The following is a 13,229-nucleotide window of genomic DNA, read 5'->3' on the forward strand; positions in this document are numbered from 1 at the left end:
GGAAAAGAATAGAATTGGAATTGGAATTGGAAATGGGAATAGAATAGAATAGAATAGAATGGAATAGAATAGAATAGAATAGAATAGAATAGAATAATGATAAAATAATAAGAATGGAATGGAATGGAATGGAGAATAGGATAGGATAGGATAGGATAGGAATTGGAATTGGAAATGAAAATGAAAATGGAATTGGGAATAGAATAGAATAGAATAATGACAAAAATAATAAGAATGGAATGGAATAGAGAATATAATTGAGAATAGAATAGAATAGAATAGAATAGGAACTGGAAAGAATAGAATGGAATGGAATGGAATGGAGAATAGGATAGGATAGGATAGGATAGGAATTGGAATTGGAAATGAAAATGGAATTGGGAATAGAATAGAATAGAATAATGACAAAAATAATAAGAATGGAATGGAATAGAGAATATAATTGAGAATAGAATAGAATAGAATAGAATAGGAACTGGAAAGAATAGAATGGAATAGAATGGAATGGAGAATAGGATAGGATAGGATAGGATAGGATAGGATAGGATAGGAATTGGAAATGGAAATGGAATTGGGAATAGAATAGAATAGAATAATGACAAAAATAATAAGAATGGAATGGAATAGAGAACAGAATAGAATAGAATAGAATTCTTTTATTGGCCAAGTGTGATTGGACCAACAAGGAATTTGTCTTTGGTGCAGATGCTCTCAGTGTACATAAAAGACAAGATACCTTCGTCAAGAATTGTAAGGTACAACACTTAACGGTAGTCATGAGGTACAAATAAGCAATCAGGAAACAATCAGTATCAATACAAATTGTAAGGATACAAGCAACAAAGTTACCGTCCTGCAGTCATAAGTGGGAGGAGATGGATGATGGGAAGGATGAGAAGACTAATAGTAAAAATAATGCAGCCTTAATGAATAGTTTGACAGCATTGAATGAATTCTTTGTTTAGCAGAGTGATGCCGTTTGTGGAAAAAAACTCTCCTTGTGTCTAGTTGTCTTGGTGTGCAGTGCCCTATAGTGTCTCGTTTTGAGGGCAGAAGTTGAAGCAATTTATGTCCAGGATGTGAGGGGTGGTGGGCTGTGAGAAGGCCCCTTTTAACAGGTCGACGAGTGGATGACACAAAATCCTTCCCTCTGGGCTCTCCCTGTTGCACCGTGGATTCAAAGGTATCTTGAGTCTGTTGCACACAATATATTAATATATATCTTCTTCTTTTTTCCCCCCTGAAAAGATGAGCTGTGGGGCTGATTTCAGTTAAATCGCATTTAGAAACGCTTCTCATCCGTAACTATCTGGCTTCTTTAATGCTTCGAAATGCTGGGTTTTCTCCCGGCCGACGGAGCACCAGGTCCCCCTGGCGCCTAAAATGCAGCATTTTCCCTAAATTATAATTCCTTGCAAGTTGTCCTCGACTTACAACTGTCTGGTTAGGGACCGTTTGAAGTTACAATGGCACGGGGGGGGGGGGGCAATACTGAGTTATAACTGGTCCTTGCACTTAAAACATTTGCAGCATCTCTGGGGGTCACATGACCAAAATCCGGGAACTTGGTAATTTGTATTTACAACAGTTTAAGCCTCCGGAGTCACGTGACTGCCATTTTTGACCTTCTGACATGCAACAACAAGGGGAGAAGCTGGGTTTGTTTAATGACTGTTGGGTTCGCTTAACATCTGCAGAAATTTGCTTAACAACCGCCGCAAAGGTCATTAGAATCCGACGTGACTCACTTAAACAACTGCCTTGCTTAACAATGGAAATTCGGGTGGCAATGACAGTTGTAAGTTGAGGACAGTTACCAATTGCACAAAAGGCAAGATATTGGAGGAGGAGGAGGAGGAGGAGGAGGAGGAGGAGGGGGGGAGGGAGGGAGGGAGGGAGGGAGGAAGGAAGGAAGGAAGGAAGGAAGGAAGGACAAGGAGGAAGGCAGGGAAGAAGGGTTGGGAGGGAGGAAGGGAGTGGAAGGAGGTGGTTTTTTTTAATGATAGATGAGGAGGAGGGAGGGAAGGAGGAGGAGATTTTTTTTTTAATAGAAGAGGAGGAGAAGGAAGGAAGAACAGACAAGGAGGGAGGGAGGGAGAGGAAAGAGGAGATTTTTTTAATAGGAGAGGAGGAGAAGGAGGGAAGGAAAGAAGGAAGGAAGAAAGGAAGGAAAAGGAGGGAAGAGGGAGAAAGGGAGAGGAAGGAGGAGACTTTTTTAATAGGAGGAGAAGGAAGGAAGGAAGGAAGGAAGGAAGGAAGGAAGGAAGGAAGGAAGGAAGGATGGACAAGGAGGGAAGGAGGGAGGGAGGGAGGAGAATTTTCTTAATGGAAGAGGAGGAGAAGGAAGGAAGGAAGGAAGGACAAGCAGGGAAGGAGAGAGGGAGGGAGGGAAGGAGGAGAATTTTTGTAATAGAAGAGGAGGAGGAAGGAAGGAAGGAAGGAAGGGAGAGAAGAAGGGAGGAAGGAAGGAAAGGAGAGAAGGAGGATTTTTTAAAATAATGATGATGGAGGAGGACAAGGAGGCTGTGACAGGCCCAAAGACGAATGTCGAACCCTCTGTGGAGGCTCTTTCTATGCCTCCCCAGGTAATTCCATCTGACTTTGGACTGGATCCCAACTGCCTTCACAACTGACTTTTGAAGAGAGCTGACTCCATTCCAGATGGTGCTGAGGTTTGGGGCTGATTGCTCTCTCTCTCTCTCTCTCTCTCTCTCTCTCTCCTCCCCTAATTGGCAGAAAATGTCCTCTGCCTAATGACGGAACTCCATCAAGGCAACATCTGGGGTGATGATGTCATGTTATCTGTCTTCTTTCGCTCGGTGTCTTGATGCCCCAGAAATCGGGGATGCAGTTGGCACTATTGGGAAGGCACGATTGATTAGCAGGTGTCAGCTTCAGACGGCTGCCTCTTGGCATCGAAAGACACAAGGAACGCAGAGTTTCTGGGACGCCCTTTGAAAGGGGGGACATTGGCCCCAGCAACTATTGGAGGGGCTGCCCCAGAGAGGAGGGGGGTCAAGATATTTTCCAAAGCACCCGAAGGCCAGAAAAGGAATAATGGATAGAAACTGAACAAGGAGAGATTCAACCTAGAAATAAGGAGAGATTTTCTGACAGTGAGAACAGTCAACCCGTGGAACAGAAGTTGCCTTCAAAAGTTGTGGGAGCTTCATCACTGGAGGCTTTCAAGAAGAGACTGGACTGCCATCTGTCAGAAATGGTGTCTCTTGCTTGAGTGGGGGGTTGGACTAAATGACCTACAAGGTCCCTTTCAACTCCGTTATTCTGTATTCAATGGAATAGAAGTTGCCTTCGGACGTTGTGGGAGCTTCATCCCTGGAGGCTTTCAAGAAAAGACTGGACTGCCCTCTGTCAGAAATGGTGTAGGGTCTCCTGCTTGGGTGGGGAGGTTGGACTAGATGACCTACAAGGTCTCTTCCAACTCAGTTAATCTGAATCTATCTAAGATGATCAAAGGCTTGGAGGCCAAAACATACGATGAACGGTTGCAGGAAGTGGACAAGGCTGGTCTAGTGAAGAGAAGGACCAGGGGAGACAGGATAGCAGTCTTTCAATATTTGAGGGGCTGCCACAGAGAAGGGGGGGGACAATGAACAATGGATGAAAACTGATCGAGGAGAAATTCAACCTGGAAATAAATTTTCGGACAGTGAGAACAATCAACAGATGGAACAGAAGTTGCCTTCGGAAGTTGTGGGAGCTTCATCACTGGAGGCTTTCAAGAAGAGACTGGACTGCCCTCTGTCAGAAATGGTGTAGGGTGTCCTGCTTGGGTGGTGGGTTGGACTAGATGACCTCCAAGGTCCCTTCCAACTCTGTTAATCTGTTAAACTAGGTCTCGGCCTTTTTCCTTTCGAGAGACAGTTTGGCAAGGAGCTTTTCATCGTCAACCTTGGGTTAAATATTGTTTATCTCCTAAGTTCTGTTTAGAGAAGGGAAGGACAAGTTCTCCAGATCAAAGGAGACATCCCTCTCACTTCCAAGACATGGTAATTGGGAGCTATAAAACCTCATTGGGTGTTTTCGAACAGTCACATCTCAACCTGGCCCCACCTCACAAGATTGTTGCTTGACAAAAAGGAGAGGATTATATGTACACTGGGGAAAAGAAGGAAGGAAGGAAGGAAGGAAGGAAGGAAGGAAGGAAGGAAGGAAGGAAGGAAGGAAAGAAAGAAGGAAGGAAGGTGCTGAAAGAGAGGAAGAGAAGAGAAAAGAAGGAAGAGGATGGAAGGTAGGGAGAAAGAGAGAAAGGGAAGGGAAAGAGGGAGGGAGGGAGGGACAGAAAGAGAGGAAGGGAAGAGGAGAGGAAGGAAAGGGAGGAAGGGAGAGATGAAGGAAAGGAAAATAAAGGAAAGAAGGAAGGGGCAGAATGAGAGGAAGAGGAGGGAAGAGAAAGAGGGAGCAAGGAAGGGAGGGAGGAGAAGAAAGAAAGGAAGAAAGGAAGAGACAGAAATAGAGCGAGGGGAGGGGAAGGAAGGAAGGAAAACACAGAGAGGAAAGGAAGGAATGGAAAACTTCGAAGGAAGTGACCAATTCAAATTTCTCCATATATTTAACTTTCCTTTCTTTGTTTCAGGAAGTCTGACTGACTAATCACTATGGTGGAAAATTAAATTTGCATATGCTGTTCTGAAAATCAGCATATGCCCCATGGAAACTTTGGACTAAGTTCATCAGTGATCAAACCTGAATGCCCTTCTGCCCTCTAACTTGGTGGCATCCCTAAATGAGCGCCGGGCTAAACCCCCCCCCCCCCTTGCCAAAGGGTCTGCCTGCCTCATCATTATTCATTGTTCGTTTCTAGCTGATTAATTTATCAGGAGCCGAATATTCTGACCCGCTGCGCAATCATTCCAACATACAGGAAGGGAAAGTCAATATGGGGGGGGGGGAGGGGGAAATGCACCAATCAATGGCGATTGGATATTCTAAACGGACCTTATCAATGTACATTATACCACCTGGATTTGTGTGCGGTGCATTTAAATGCATTGATTGCACCGTGCGACGGCCTGTGTCTCAAAAAAAAAAAAGGGAAGAAAAGAGAAAAAGGGGAGAATTGCAAGGTGATTTATGGCATGGCCAATGACTCCCCTCTTGGTTTATTCGAACGAGGGGGCGATGGGCTTGTTACCTCTGGAAACAAATCTACGAGGACCGGAGGAAAGAAAACTCGTGGATTACAAAGCTGACGCTTTCAATACATTAGACCCAGGCTCTTCCACCTCAAGGACTTTGAGGAGGGTGGACTTCAGAACTCCCCAAATGTCAAAGCCAGCATGCGAAGGTCTAGTACAGATTGACATGAACGTTTGGGTTCCCCTTGTTATATGATGAGGTCACAACCCCCATGGTATCACTTTACCACCTCCTCTGGGGATGACCATGCACTGGTCCTTAACTTTGCTGAAGAGTAGAGTAGAATAGATTTTGTTGTTAGTTGCAAAGTCATGTCCAACCCATCGCAACCCCATGGACAATGTTCCTCTAGACCTTCCCGTCCTCTGCCATCCTCTGGAGTCCATTTAAGCTCACGCCAACTGCTTTAGTGACTCCATTCAGCCACCTCCTTCTCTACCGTCCCCTTCTTCTTTTGCCCTCCATCGTTCCCAGCATGAGGCTCTTCTCCTTCTCATTAGGTGGCCAAAGGATTGGAGTTTCCTTTTCAGGATCTGGCCTTCTGAAGAGCAGTCAGGGTTGATCTCCTCTAGGACGGACCGGTTGGATCACCTTGCAGTCCAAGGGACTCAATGCAGGAGTCTTCTCCAGCACCAGAGTTCAAAGGCCTCCATTCTTTGGCGCTCAGCCTTCCTTATGGTCCCACTTTCACAGCCATACATTGCAAGTGGGAAAACCATAGCCTTGACTATACGTTTAGAGTATAGAGTATATAGAATAGAATACAATGGAATGGAATGGGAATAGGAACAGGAATAGGATCTGGAAGGGATGTTGGAGGACTTCTAGTCTAGCCCCCTGCTCAAGCAAAAGATCCTACACCATTTCAGATAAGTGACTGTCTAATCTCTTCTCAAAAACATTACCTGTCTCTTCTTTTACCATCAATGTCTGTTTGATTGCCACATCAATCCTTGAATGATTGACGGATCCTCCCCAACCTTCAATTGTCACCTCCCCCTGGAGATGCCATGGTCTTCCCCTTGGCTTGGCAGGATAATATTCGATCAACATCTTTTTGACTGCAACATGTCTCCATCTTTCAAAGAACAGCTGCTCTGGAGACACCATGGTCTTCTCCATCGCATAGCAGGATAACACTTGATCAACATCTGCATGACTGCAGCATCTCCCCAACCTTCAAGTGACAGCTCCCCTGGAAATTCTATGGTCTTCTGAGCCACCATGGCACAGTGGTTAGAGGGCAGTATTGCAGGCTGCTTCTGCTGACTGTTGGCTGCCTGCAGTTTAGAAGTTCAAATCTCACCAGGCTCAAGGATGATTCAGCCTTCCATCCTTCCGAGGTCGGTAAAATGAGGATTGTTGGAGGCAAGAGGCTGACTCTGTAAATCGCTCAAAGAGGGCTTTAAAACACTGTGAAGTGGTATATAAGTCTATTGCTATTGTTCTTTCTTTTCTCCTTCCTTCCTTCCTTCCTTCCTTCCTTCCTTCCTTCCTTCCGCAGTGATTAGAATGCAGCATTGCAGGCTAACTCCGCTAGCCGCCAGCAGTTCAATTCTGATCTGCTCGAGGTTGACTCAGTCTTCCATCCTTCCAAAGTGGACAAAATGAGGAGCCAGAATGTTGGGGGCAAAAGGCTGACTCTGTAAACCACTTAGAGAGAGCTGTAAAAGCACTATGAAGCAGAATATAAGGGATATTGCTAGTCTCCTTAGCCTGGTATGACCAACATCTGCTTGAATGCAACATCATCCCATTAAAACTCAAGGCACAGACCGTTCAATTACATCTTCCAAGCTGTTTTCTATTCAAGACCACTTGCTATTCGCTCTTAACCTGTTGACCAGCCTATTCTTACTCCTGACACCCATCCACCCAAACAGAAAAAAAGAAATGAAATTAAACAAAGAATAGATAGCCCACCACAATGGGCTACCTTAATCAGTTTATCTGCTTTGGTAACTCGAAATTGAGGTCAGTTTGGGACACAGCACAATTAAGCAACTGTTGTCCAAAAGCAGGAAAAGGAACATTATGAAGTTTAAAAGAGCTTCCCAAACAGCTGCCTGCACCCTTTCGTCATCTCCTACCAGGAAACCACAGGAAAAACGTGTGTGTGTGTGTGTCTGTGTGTCTGTGTGTGTGTGTGTGTGTAAAGGATATTAATGTATTCTGCATCCCTCTTTGGCTTACTTACATGCAATTGAATTACTTCTCTTTTGTAATGTAAAGCAGTTCTCGGTCACCCAAATTACAAAGTTCCCCTTCGGCTTGGCTGTTTGAGTAAATTAAATGATAAGGAGGAAGGTGGAGGAGAGAAAGAGAGAGAGAGAGAGAGAGACAGGCAGGCAGAAAGAAACGGAGAGAGAGGTTGAGAGAGACAGAGAGATTAAAGAGCGAGAGACTGAGAGAGAGAGAGAGAAAGGGGGAGAGAGAGAAAGAGATTGAGAAAGACAGAAAGAAAGAGAGAGAAAGGGAGAGAGACTGAGAGAGAGATTGAGAAAGAGAGAGAGAGAGAAAGGGAGACAGAGAGACTGAGAGAGATTGAGAAAAACAGAGAGAAGGAGAGAGAAGGGATGAGAGAGAGACTGAAAGAGAGAGATTGAGAAAGACAGAGAGAAAAAGAGAGACAGAGAGAGAAGAAGAGAGAGATTGAAGAGAGAGATTGAGAGACAGAGACAGAGAGAGAGGTTGAGAGATTGAGAGAGACAGAAAGAGATTGAGAGAAACAGAGAGAGAGAGAGAGAGAGAGAGAGAAAGAGAGAAAGAGATTGAGAGAAAGAAAGAGAGAGAGAGAAAGAGAAAAGGTGGAATAATATAAAGCCATGCATTTCAAAAGAATGAAAAGGTCAAAATAAAAAAAACCAGAGGAATGCTAAATGGTAGAGGAGGTGGGGGGGACATACCAGGGGTGTATGGGGGGGAGAGAAAAGGCAGCCATGTTGAGCAGCCATGTTTGACAGATTCTATTCAGGTAGATAATGAAAAAAAATGAGACATTATGCTTGCTAATGTCATGCTCCGGAGCGTAACTCTTTTGCAATTCTGGGTTTAAATGTGTGTTGTATTCTTTTTTTTCTCCCCCGGCTTTTTTTCCCCTCCCTCCTCTCTCTGTTTTTTTCAGTGTTTCTTATCCAACCTAAAAGGCCTGTGGATCTGCAGCAGGGATGCCTTAGCCAAGATGGGTAGGAGTAACCGCAACAAGATTATTTGGTAGGACGAGTTCCCCAAATAAAATTGTTTCTCAAAAGGGTAAGATTTTGGGCCACCCCACCTTAGACCAAAGCCTGGTTATTTTTAATTTTTTTTAATTAGACACACATTAAAACATTGAACACAGTCCTGTCAATGTCTTTGCCATACATACTAGAATATAAAGTTAAACATTATACCCACCATGCTTATTTAAATTGGTCCATTCAGTATTTACAAATATAAGGATATCGTATTTCCATCCCTGTTGCTTTGCTCTTGTCTTATACATTTTCACCGTTACGATTTCATACATAATTCTAATCTCCATTCTATATATCTTAGTTATGGCTTATTTTGGGTCTTTCCTTGTTTGTTCCAACCATCGTTAAAATTTAGCCCTGATCTTATAATATTCTTTTGGGATGTGTGTTTTTTAATGTTGTACGCCGCCCTGAGTCCTTTTGGAGAAGGGCGGCATATAAATCAAAATAAACATAAAACATAAACATAAAACATTCTGATCCGTCTTTGTTCTGCAATTCCCACGTCATTTAATTCTCATTTATCCATTTCCACACAAATCAGAATTTTCCTAATTGCTACCTCTTTTTGTGGAATTTCCCTATTTTTCCCAGTTTTGGGCAAAGACCCTTCTTGCTGCCGTAATAATATGTATTCTTACCCCCTTGTTATGTTTATCATTTATGATTCCCAAAAGAAATAGTTCTCGTTTGAATTCTATTTCTTCTTCGGTTATCTCTATCAGCCACATTTGAATTTTCTGCCAATATTGTTTTGTTTCTTGGCACGGCCACCACATATGGTAGTATGTGCCTGATTCATAATCACATTTCCAACAATTTGGCGTTATACTCCTAAATATTTTGACTATTCTCGCGGGTGGGAGATGCCACCTATAAAACATTTTATATACGTTTTCTTTATATGGTATTATCAATGTTATTTTCCTATGCCTCGTTGTCATGGATGTCCCCTATCTAATTTTGTTTAGGGCACACCTGTACGGTGGAGCTGTCACTCTTTGGCCAATCTTTTCTGCAAAGCCTCCTGGGAAATGTAGTTAAAAAGTCTTCCAAGGCCTTTCTAAACTCCTATCCAGACATCTGATCCTTCTATCTGGTTGCAACCACACAGCACACTGAAGCTGGTTGGTTAATAACCAGCAGATGTAATCATAGGACAATGCAAAACATTGGAAGGGACCTTGGAGGTCTTCTAGTCCAGCCCCCCTGCTCAAGCAGGAGATCCTGTACCATTTCAGAAATATGGATGTCCAGTCTCTTCTTGAAAACCTCCAATGATGAAGCACCCACAATTTCTGATGGTAACTTCTGTTCCATTGGTTGATTGTTCTCGGTGTTAGGAAGTGTCTCCTTAATTCCAGGTTGCTTCTCTCCTTGATTCAGTTTCCATCTGTTGCTTCTTGTCCTGCCTTCAGACGGACACACACACACAAACTCATCCTTGGGGCAGCCATGGTTGCTCAGTGCTCAAATTTCATTCGTGTGACCGTGGAGATGCTTCAAAGTGCAAGAACTGGTTGAAGTCCCCCTTTTTCCAGTGCTGATTTAACATCAAATGATCCCTAAATAAATGATTTTGAGTGAAGGACTACCAGTACTTAAGGATCTTTCTCCAGGAGTTGCAGCACCCTGGACAGCTCCTTTCTGTCTGAGACCAGACAGAAGGCCGCTTGAAGAGACTACGACAGGGGTGTCAAACTCAACACCCGTGGGCGCATCCAGCTCATGGATTGCTTAGATCTGGTCTACGGGACCTCCCTAGAAACAGCATAGGGAGCTTCTGCCAGTGAAAATGGAACTCGGGGCCGCCTCTCCCGCGTGCTGTTTTCACTGTCAGATGGCTGCAGAAGGCTGTCGCGGCTATGGATTGACAGGCGGCTGTTACGTATAAGCTGGGTTGACAAAATCAGAAATGAGGAGGGGATAAGCCGCCTGGGAAAGCCAAGGGAGATCATCAAAACCCTTAAAGCAAAAGTTAGAATATTCGGACATGTGATGTGACTCTTGGGAAAATAGGACATCCTTCCCTTAATCCTCCAGGGAAAGACTGAAGGCAAAGGAGGTCCAGGCAGAAGAAGAACCTCATGGCTTCAAAATCTAAGGGACGGGTTTGGACAAAACTCAGCAGTCGTTTTTCGTGCGGCTGTTGATAAAAATAGGATCGCCAAGATGATCGCCAACATCCAATGATGGATATGGAAGGAGGAGGAGGAGGAGGAGAAGAAGAGGAGGAGGAGGATAGGAGGAGGAAGAGGAGGAGGAAGAAGAGGAGGAGGAGGAGGAGGAGGAGGAGGAGGAGGAGGAGGAGAACAACAACAATAATAATAATAATGACGACAACAACAACAACAAAAGCAACAACAATAACAACACCTGCTTCCATCCTACATTGTGTTCCATCCTCCCATCCTTCTGCCTTCCCCATTCAGCGCTGTCAACAGCGCAATTATTTCTATTTCATGACTACATTTTCTGCATTTTAGGAGAAAACCATCTAGCAGAAAAGGAAGCACCACAGCTGCAGACCGCCTAGCGGCCTTGCCAATAAAATAAGCCAAAAAAAGAGAAACCCTCAACCACCAAACTACACAACTGGGGCGTAACCGTTACAAAACCGAAACATGAAAAGAAAGGAAAAAAAAATATCGCACGCAGCCAATGTGATTTAATGGTCAAAGCTGGGGACTTCATAAAATCAATGAACTGTAGGCCCCTCAGACAAATTGACTAAAAGATTTAACTGCATACTCAATTATGAATAACCGCAAGTGGGTTGTGAACATTTTAGGAGTATCCGAGGATTTGAGGCGATTACCTTTAATTATGTCTCTGCAGAGAAGAGAAGGAGGAGGAAGATTACACTGGCCACCATGATGAAGCTCGGCGTAAGTCAATATTTTAAGAAAAGAGCTCTTTTCAAGGGACAAAAAGAACTGAACTTGGGGTGGGGGTGGGGGGAAATAGCCTTCCGGTGAGACAAAATGACACAGGCCTAGAAACTATTGTGCGTCGCAATTGTTTAAAAGTATGTTTTTGAGTGGAATGACGAGTCTAGAATATAACTCAGAACAGGAAATGGAATAAATCGGGTTCCTTCTCAGTTGGGACCAGTCTCTCAACTTTATTAGCATTCAGGAGCTCTCTGGAGCTATTTCTTCTTCTTTCTTTCTTTTTCTTTTTAATAATGCAGACAGATTGTATTAACTGTCACTTCAAATAAATCCAGAGAAATCTCATTTCGTGTAGGGTACGGTTTGCAAAATCGCACAACAATCTTTAGATGCAGGAGTAAAATGGGCCTGGAAATCGTGATTATTAAGCTGTGTTATTAAGGGAAAGTAAGAAAGTTAAGTAAGAAACTAAGAAACAGAAAGGGAGGGAGGGAGGGAAGAAGGAAGGAGGGAAGGAAGGGACAGAGGGAGGGAGGGAGAAAGAAAGAAAAAGAAAGAAAGAAAAAAAGAGAAAGAAAGATGGAAAGAAAGAAAAAGAAAGACAGAGGGAGGGAGGGAAGGAAAAAAGAAAAAGAAAGAAAGAAAAAAAGAAAGATGGAAAGAAGGAAAAAGAAAGACAGAGGGAGGGAGGGAGGGAAGGAAAAAAGAAAAGAAAGGAAGGAAGGAAAGAGGAAGGAGAAAGGGAAGGAAGGAAAGAAAGATGGAAAGAAAGAAGGAAAAAGAAAGAAAGACAGAGGGAGGGAGGAAAGGAAGAAAGAAAGAAAGAAAGAAAAAGGAAGACAAGAAAGAGAAAGGGAAAGATGAAAGAAAGAAAGAAGGAAAGAGGGAAGGAAAGAAAGAAGGAAGGAAGGAAAAAAGAAAAAGAGATAGAGAGAAAGAAGAGGGAGGGAGGGAGAGGGAGGGAAGGAAGGAAGGAAGGAAGGAAGGAAGGAAGGAAGGAAGGAAGGAAGGAAGGAAGGAAGGAAGGAAAGAATTTTAGTAGATCACGGGTAGAAAGCATTTCTGGCAGAAGATATTTTACTAGCAAGAAAACCTTAACTGATACCTGAAGTTTCACTTGGATTTGATAGCCTACCTTAAGATGTCTTGGGAGAAAATGCCTTCATTGCGGTTTTTCTTAACGTTCATCTTCATCGACAGAAGTTTCTGCTGGAGAAAAATAAACTAGTTTCAAACGGGGTTTCCATTCACTTACACCTGGGTCCCATAAACTCAGTTGCGCAATCTGCTGAGAGCTGCCTTCTTTGCAGCAGAGATGATGGGATTCCGTCGCCCTGGGAATGAGAATGGACATGTCCAAAATATCGCGGAGTGAGAGCCGACAAACATCCCTGAGATATCCAATTTTCATCCTCTTCCCCCATTACACCGCGAAGAGTTAGAAAGAAGATCAAAAGATTTAAAAGAGGTTGAGACTTTGGGGAAAGGTTGAGAGAAGAGCAACTAAGAAGATCAAAGGCCTGGAGACTAAAACATACAAAGAACAACGGCCGGATTTGGGTTTGGCTAATCTAGAGAAAAGAAGGACTAAGGGGGCACATGAGAGCAGTCTTCCAGTACTTGAGGGGCTGCCCCAAAGAAGAGGGAGGTCAAATTATTCTACAAACCACCAAAGGGCAGGAAAAGAAACAATGGTTGTAAACTAATCAGAGATTAGCAACCTGGAATTAAGGAGAATTTTTCCTAAAAGTGAGGATAATTAACCAGTGGAACAGCTTGCCACCAGAAATCATAGGCGCTCCATCACTGGAATTTTTTAAGAAGAGACTGAAGAGTCGCTTGTCTGAAATGGTGTAGGATCTCCTGCTTGAGCAGGGGGGCTGGACTAGAAGATCTCCAAGGTCCCTTCCAGCTCTATTCTATTCTAAATTCTAAAAGC

General features: G+C 43.6%; 1 protein-coding gene across 8 annotated transcripts in view; it reads right to left on the reverse strand.

The window, feature by feature from the left end:
- LOC309399220 (transmembrane protein 132D-like) overlaps window positions 1–13,229 on the reverse strand; it is a 330,593-nt gene that overhangs the window by 292,143 nt on the left and 25,221 nt on the right. For 4 of the 8 annotated variants that reach the window (XM_081966866.1, XM_081966868.1, XM_081966864.1 and 1 more), the window contains one exon: window positions 12,426–12,496. The gene's annotated coding sequence lies outside the window, so the exon portion shown is untranslated. Of the gene's footprint in view, window positions 1–12,425; window positions 12,500–13,229 lie in introns of all 8 variants that reach the window. The other 4 variants (XM_081966865.1, XM_081966867.1, XM_081966861.1 and 1 more) reach the window with 1 other exon arrangement.

The sequence above is a fragment of the Natrix helvetica genome, assembly GCF_964273705.1.
Source record: "Natrix helvetica genome assembly, chromosome: 14".
Classification (NCBI taxonomy): Eukaryota; Metazoa; Chordata; class Lepidosauria; order Squamata; family Natricidae; genus Natrix; species Natrix helvetica.